At 36.0% G+C, this 8,662-nt stretch overlaps 1 long non-coding RNA gene across 1 annotated transcript; it reads right to left on the bottom strand.

The window, feature by feature from the left end:
- Window positions 1-2,760: 2,760 nt before the first annotated feature.
- LOC115919547 lies at window positions 2,761-6,592 on the bottom strand. The gene is made up of 2 exons (XR_004061898.1): window positions 6,481-6,592; window positions 2,761-3,383 (listed from the first exon to the last, which is right to left on the bottom strand). It is a non-coding gene; the product is annotated as an uncharacterized LOC115919547 (long non-coding RNA).
- Window positions 6,593-8,662: the final 2,070 nt, after the last annotated feature.

Below are 8,662 nucleotides of genomic sequence, written 5' to 3'. Positions count from 1 at the left end.
CTTTCCTTCCTGCCATATCGAATCGAATGCCTTTTGTTCTTTTCAAGGTGCTTTTCTGCGATTTGTCTTAGAGTAAACAGTTGGTCTATGGTTGATCTCCCTGGTCTGAAACCTGCCTGGGACTCTGATAAAAAATTTCCTCTGTCTTCTTCAAGATTCTTCGTTGAAGGATTGCCGCAAATATCTTTCCTGCATGGCTAAGCAAGCTGATTGCCCGGTAGTTTCCGCAATCAAGCTTATCCTTCTTCTTAAATATGGGTGTTATAATGGCTCTGCCCCAGTCAGTTGGGAAAGATTCTTTACTCCATATTAGGTTGCAGAGTTTGTGAATGATGTCAGTGCCACTCTCTCCGGATGCTTTTAACTCCTCTGCTGTTATACTATCATAGTCTGGGGCCTTTCCACCTGACATCTTTTTGATGGCACTAGTGATCTCCTCTTTGAGAATTTCCGGCTCTTCCTCCAAAAAAACACTATAATCTACTAATAATCCTTACCCTAAAACCAAGAGCGCTCAAGTGCTCGCTCAAAAATCTAATACATATCTCATAATTTAATACATAACTCCATAGTTGCACTACTCGAGGTATTTACTATGCAATCAGTATCAAATAGTTCCCAAATAATAACCAGTTGTGATCAATAGTCAGTCTACATCAAGATGGTTAGTTGAGTTCTCCAAATTAAAGAGGTGTGTCTATCTGAGAGATCTTTTGAACGATTCCGTAGGAATGTGGATACAAGGTGGGAGGCCTTTCCATATCATCTTGCGTCAGCCACTAGCAATGAACGCTCTCCCCAGGAGTTGTATATTCTACAAGAAGCTAGACGTTTTCTTCGGAGATTTGTCTTACATAACGGCTCTACCAGATTATATACCTGTACGCGATGGAGAACTGCCATTTTCTGACTTGAACGCGAGGAGATGGTTTTATATTCAATGCGTAGCTAATGCAGCTCTCTCAGAAGATATAGCTGATGCTATTACGCGCTTTCTGGACATGGTGACTGCTCAGTGGCTATATACATGTAGTTATGAAGGTGCTGAAGTCGGTGTATTTGCGATATATTAAGATAATTATACATAGAATTTCTAATGTAAAGCCTGGATGTGATTTATGCATGCACTAAAAGTTCGACACCACAGTTATTGACGTATTTGCGGATTGAGCCGATGTTTTCGAGAGACCGTCAGAAAAGCTGACCGGGATACTGCCAAGATGTGGCTTTCCAAAGACAATTCTACCCACTTTGATCTCGGTAATGTTTACCATTCATTTTGATGTTTAGACCAAGGAATCATTAACTCTGTCTTCCCATCATTACCCTTCAGGAAATTTGAAAACATCAACTGGCGTAGCTCTTCAACGTAATTCGTTGTACTGTTTTCATCTTTTTGTTGGACTTAACACCATCTTTTCATTTCAAGTTTGTTTCCACATTTCGTTAAAAACATCGGAATACAATCAATATGTGTAATAATTATAAATATATATATATATGATTTTATATATATATATATATATATATATATATTTTTTTTTTTAAAGATTCAAAAGAAACATGTCCTACTCATAATATGTTGAGAATAACAACATACCAACGGACTTATAAGGTAATTCCCAGACTAAACAACATGGCATAAATGTTTATTTATCGTGCTTAATTATAATATGAAAACTAAAGACAAATTACAAAATAACTCCAAAAATAGATGATTGAAAAATACATAAACATCAAATAAATACACTACAATACAGCACAGAAAAAGGCAAGTTGAGGTAAGTTAAGTTAAAGGTATTACAAAGTTTTGGTATGGGGTCATGAATTTGGTTCAAATTAACATATGGGAAGCATATGCGTTCCTACGATATTCATTGATCGTTGTCGCGGTTGAAATCGAGTCTAAAGTTATGAAATTATAAATAATAAACTCTTTATGTTGTATAGCTCCCTCTCAAGGTCAATATATCAATTTAGCTATGAAACCATATTTCTTGACTAAAATCGACCGATTAGCTATTCCCGTTTGGAAATTATATATCACAACTACATATTCTGAGATTTTCATGGTCGCAGCTACCATTGTACGGCCATAGGTGCCATTTGAAATTTTTATATTCAATTTTTCTCGAAATCAGAAGTGTTTTAGGGGCTATTTTTTTAGTGCTTATAATACATCCACAGGGGCATCCAAATATATCAAAATTGTAAAGATTCACTATCCATCCAATTTTCAAAATTTCCCAAAACTTTGTATTACCTTTAATGTTAGTTTTCCGTCAATTCTTACTCTCAGAAAGTTTGTGGAATTTACAAAACATATATTATGCCGATTGTCAGATCTAAGCATTGTATTTTGCTATGTCTGGTGATAGGAACTAGTTTTGTTTGTATAGGGGGTAGTTATGAATTTACACACAAAGAAATACACAAATTCCATTCGTTATCTAAATAGGTTAAATCGTACAACCACAATTTATTTATGAAATTACCAAAAAAACCTACTTCATTAATCAACAAGCGTTTTCCAAGACGTGTCATCTTACATGTATGTCCCAACGATAGTTCAAACAACGAAAATGTATCATGTGTCTATTATCTAAATGCAAAATATCCACATAATCTTACAATAATTTCTATGGAAAAGTATTAATCCTTTTTGGTGCAGTACTGCGAGTATCAAGGCGTGATCTCACCAATAATCATTATGCCCCTTAATCATTCACGGAAAAAGGTACAAATTTACATTCTTTCGCATTTGTGATATCTGCGAATAAACTGTTCTAGATATAAACGATACTCAACATCCACGAATGTATACAGTCCTTCGGAAGTCTCATGTAGTTTCTATGTGCTGATGTCTCGACTAAGCAATCGCACGTAGACTCACGACAGAATGTCCACGGGTATCCGACATGATCGTCATCATGCGAAGATGTACTGGACGAAGAGATAACCGTGCTCAGAGGTATGACCCGTCTAATCGTCTCAAAGAGTAGCCGTACTCCGAGGTTGAAATCAGCAGATAGATCCATCGTAGAGAGCGGTGTACTCTGAATTAAGTCAGACATCACTCGGAAGTCAAAAATCGTCTAATTGAAGTAGATGCCCTGCTCGTCTGTGACTGCTGTTGAAATAATACATGCAACCCAATGGTCATGATAGCATACATGTATATCCACTATTTAAGATATATATTCATAAATTATTCAAACATGGCTGCTTTCGTGTATCAGAAAATATATTCTTATTATCATCTTCTTACCTACCACTGCAACTAATTTCTGCTGAATAAATGCACACTAATTTGGTACATTTTATATCTTCCTTTCTATTTTACAAAAGAAAAACGCAATGAAACTGCCTCTTTTAGCCTATACCTATTAGGGGTCTATTCGCTATTCATAAGGACCGCTATTCATAAGGTCCGCTATTCATAAGGACCGTTATTCATAACGTGGAAATTCCCGTACTTCCTGGTCCGCTATTCATAATGGCAAAAGAGGGTCACTATTCATAAAGAAATAAGGTTCGTTAATCATAAGGACCTCTATTCATAACGTGAGATGAGGGTCGCTATTCATAATTCATATTGAGGGTCATTAATCATAAGGACCGCTATTCATAATATGAAATCAGGGTCGCTATTCATAATACGACGAGAGGGTCGCTATTCATAATACGAAATAAGGTTCATTACTTATAAGGGTCGCTATTCATAACACGCGAAGAGGGTCGTTATTCATAATACGAAATGAGGGTCGCTATTCATAATAGGAGAAGAGGGTCGCTATTCATAATACGAAATGAGGTTCGCTATTCATAATAGGAGAAGAGGGTCGCTATTCATAATAGAAATGAGGGTCGCTATTCATAATAGGAGAAGAGGGTCGCTATTCATAATAGGAGAAGAGGATCGCTATTCATAATACGAAATGAGGTTCGCTATTCATAATAGGAGAAGAGGGTCGCTATTCATAATAGGAGAAGAGGGTCGCTATTCATAATACGAAATGAGGTTCGCTATTCATAATAGGAGAAGAGGGTCGCTATTCATAATAGGAGAAGAGGGTCGCTATTCATAATACGAAATGAGGTTCGCTATTCATAATAGGAGAAGAGGGTCGCTATTCATAATAGGCGAAGAGGGTCGCTATTCATAATAGGAGAAGAGCTATTCATAATAGGAGTAGAAGATTGCTATTCATAATACGGAATGAGGGTCGTTATTCATAATAGGAATTAGGAAATGATGGTCGCTATTCATCATAGGACTAGAGGTTCGCTGTTCATAATAAGGAAGGAGAGTCGCTATACATAATACGACTAGAGGTTCGCTATTCATAGTACGAAAAGAGGGTCGCTATTCATCATAGGACTAGAGGTTCGCTGTTCATAATAAGGAATGAGAGTCGCTATACATAATACGACTAGGGGTTCGCTATTCATAATACGAAATGAGGGTCGCTATTCATAATACGGTATAAGGGTTGCTATTCATAAAAAAATGTAAATTAAATAAGCAATAAACATTAGTAGGCGAAATAATGGATAATAGCATAGGCGGGAGGGGGCCATATGCCCCCGAATATTTGTAGAAAACATTTATTGAAAACATATTGAAAACATTTCTGAACATTTCTTCTTTTCCTTTCTTTCCTGTCCTTCGTCTTTGTCTTTTTTCTCTTTCTTTCTTCTCTTCTCTTTCCTTTCTTTCCTTTCTTTTCCTTTTCTTTCCCTTTCCCTCTCCTTTTTCCCCTCCCCCTTTTCTCATTTTTCCCGACAGCAGCGCAATTTTACCGACATATCTTGACAGGTGGGGTTGTCGCACCCCACACCCCCTTTAGCGACGCCCCTGGTTGTAGAAAATTAGATTATATACAATATTCAAGCTTTCCGTAAATATATAATATTGCACGATTTTGTTTTTCTCCTCATAAGTAAGGAAGTAAGATTTTCAAGATTTAAAGTCAAATAAGATACGATTTTGCGACCGTAAAGCATTATGCAAACGGTGGCGTCCCCTACATTATGTCTTTTTTTTAAAGTAGGCCTATATTTTCTTTTAAGCTTTGATAATTATATAAAAATACATCCCCCTAATCTAGCTAAAATATTTCCCCCGCTCCAGTGGTGACAAAAAAGGGAAACATAACACACACATAATCCTATCGTAATTTGTCCCCCTTGTGCGAACCCCCCCCCCCCTCCCCTCAACTGATAGTCAAACTTAAGAAAATTTACTTTGGTGACAAGACCATATATATTATAAGGAAACCACCTCAGCCCCCCCCCCCGAAAATAAATATTAAGGTCCGCTACCTGAATGTCCGAGTCGTCATCATAAAGGCGAAGGCGGCGGGTGTGGGGGGGGGGGGGGGGGGGAGGGGGGAGGGGGAGGGGAGGTGAGCGTGAGGATGTTTCATGATTCAAATGTTATTGATTTAAATTCTCAATTATGTTTACAACATTGGATAACAAATTTCAAACCTACTTAAAAACAAGACAAATATTTAGGGTCATGTATCGCCTTGGGGGTGTCCTCCGTCCAATATTTCCATTTGTTATGAGCATTTTGGATATTGCTTAGGCCTATTTCATTTTATGAATAAAAAACCTCATCTCGTATTATGAATAGCGACCCTCTACTCCTATTATGAATAGTGACCCTATTATAAATAGCGACCCTCTTCTCCTATTATGAATAGCGAACCTCATTTCATATTATGAATAGTGACCCTATTATGAATAGCAACCCTCTACTCCTATTATGAATAGCTCTTCTCCTATTATGAATAGCGACCCTCTTCTCCTATTATGAATAACGAACCTCATTTCGTATTATGAATAGTGACCGTCTTCTCCTATTATGAATAGCGACCCTCTTCTACTATTATGAATAGCGACCCTCTTCTCCTATTATGAATAGCGACCCTTTTTTTCTATTATGAATAGTGACCCTTTAATCCTATTATGAATAGCGACCCTCTTCTCCTATTATGAATAGCGACCCTCTTCATCGATTATGAATAATGACCCTTATGAATAGCGACCCTCATTTTGCATTATGAATAGCGACCCTCATTTCGTATTATGAATAGCGACCCTCATTTTGCATTATGAATAGCGAACCTCATTTCGTATTATGAATAGCGACCCTCATTTTGCATTATGAATAGCGACCCTCTTTCTGTGTTATGAATAACGACCCTTTTGTAATATTATGAATAGGGACCCTTATGAATAACGACCCCGATTTTGTATTATGAATAGCGACCCTCTTCTAATATTATGAATACCGACCCTCTTCTTTGATTATGAATAGCGGTCCTTATGAACAACGACCCTTATGAATAATGACCCTTTTCTCCAATTATGAAAAGCGGACCTTATGAATAGCGGTCCTTATGAACAATGGACCTTATGAATAGCCAACCTTATGAATAGCGGTCCTTATGAATAGCGATATTGACCCACCTATTAATGCTAAAAAATGATGGATTCCAATGCTTTGCTGACAAAATACTAAATTTATTTGCTTTCTCTTAATACACTTGACCCCCATTACTTGTGTAGCCTTTCCCTTCTTATGCCACGCCCTATATTGTGAAATTACCATGCACAACAAAACAAAGATATGAAAAAGGCTACAACAAATGTCACTTACAGGTTTCAAAAACCTTTGGGAGCTGAAGAGGATTCTTACCCTGGCCTGCTTGCCCTCTGATTTCCAAGATGGTACCAAAATAAGATCAATGGTGCGCATCCTAGCTTAGCTCCTGTCACATGCATTCAGCATAAAGGTCTTGCCTTGACCCAGTGCTGAATTCGTTCTCCCCTGCATCTAACTCATGCAACATACACTTCACATAGTACATGTATAGGTCATTGCCTTAGATACCACTGAAAAGCACACATCACACTCATAGCTCTCCCCCGAAACGTGCACTCTAGCATAAGAGCCTATTGTTCCCTACATTCTTCTTAGAAATAACTATTTCCTGGGCTAAATACAAGTCACTTTGTGACACTGATAATACATATAATTTTATACCAGATGCATCAAAGTTTTTGTTTTTTGGTTGTAATAACATACGACACGTTTTTTGTGTATTCAATTTTAACTTACACTGTCGCTCGTATAGGTGAAATATTTTAGTTTTACCCCAATTTATGGAATTATTTAAAAAATAATTTAAAAATAATAGATCTAGATTAAAGTATACATTCTCAGATTTTACTGAATAATAATTTGCAAATGTGTGTTTTGCGTAACTGCTAAAGCATGTGTATGCTTCTATGCTTATCAAATAGGGGACCTACGCCTTTAAGTCATAAATGAGAGTAATGAGGATTAATGCCCCACAAAAGGGCACTATTATAGCACATCGACACGGTTTTGATTCTGGGGCCTCACAGTTATGAGGCCATTGCTTTGTCACTGAACCATGACTGTACGCAGCGGGGGCTAGGGTAGGGGGCAGTTTTCATAAATAAAAAAAACAACAGAAAATGCAATAAATTTTCAAAAATTTATTGTATTTTATCCCGGTCCCCAACATAAACAAATCCTCTGGATTTCCATGCATTATTTGAGCTAATGGAGTTCTTAAATAACTAGAAAAACAATTTCGATATAGTAGCCCGAATCCCATAGAATTGTAATTTGTTTATTAATATTTGATGGCTTATACAATCAAACGCTTTGGTAAGCTCTAAGAATATCCCAATTACAACTTTTGCGTCTTCAAATGACTTTGCAATAATATTTATTAAATCTAAAAGGGCGATATAATGAACTGTTTTGTGGCAGGGAAGCTCATGTAAGTATGATCTTTATACCTTGAAATTAGACATAGATCCAAATAGGATAGTTCAATTATGTTAAATTCTTCCCCCCCCCCCCTCCCAAAAAAAAAAAAAAAAAAAAAAAAAAAAAGTAAAAATAAATAAAGAAATAAAATAAATAAAGAAATAAAATAATAATAATAATAATAATGATAATGATAATAATGATTTAATAAAATGAAATAAATAAATAACTAAATAAATAATAATACAATTTTAAAACAGAATAATAACCCTAAAGATTGATATGTGGTAGTTGTTCCGTTCCTTAACATTTCAAGTTAAAATTCAAGTTCATTTACATTCAATTTGATTGAGAAAAAAATGAGTAAATATATGCATTACAGCAATAAAATATATGGACAAAAATACAACATGAATTGCACCTAAATGACTAACATATGAAACAATGAAGGTACAAAAACATACTAAACAGAGAATAAGTAATGAAGTTAGGACTTAGTAAATGTCAGGTGTCTTTCAAGTCTAAATTTTCCGTCATCAATTTTCCCGTAATTTGTAAACCTGTCGTTAAAACCAATGACACTTTCGCTACATATCAACTTTTTGTAAATCCAAATGCCATCATTTATACCGGTGAACAGAATAATTATACAAATACATGAAATAATCAATTTTTGCAACTGTCTCTTCTATCCATTGAGACAAGGCGTCTGTAACCTCCGCTTACAGTATAATGCCTCCAAATTTATTTTTTTTAAAAGGTACAATTAAATAGTTGTCATAAAACCTATTGATTAATCATATACCACGTGGTATGGGTTGGAGTTATAGCTGATGCGTGGATTGG

The sequence above is a fragment of the Strongylocentrotus purpuratus genome, unplaced genomic scaffold (genome assembly GCF_000002235.5).
Source record: "Strongylocentrotus purpuratus isolate Spur 01 unplaced genomic scaffold, Spur_5.0 spur5_scaffold_6, whole genome shotgun sequence".
NCBI classification, from domain to species: domain Eukaryota; kingdom Metazoa; phylum Echinodermata; class Echinoidea; order Camarodonta; family Strongylocentrotidae; genus Strongylocentrotus; species Strongylocentrotus purpuratus.
This window is presented reverse-complemented; position numbering and strand designations above follow the sequence as displayed.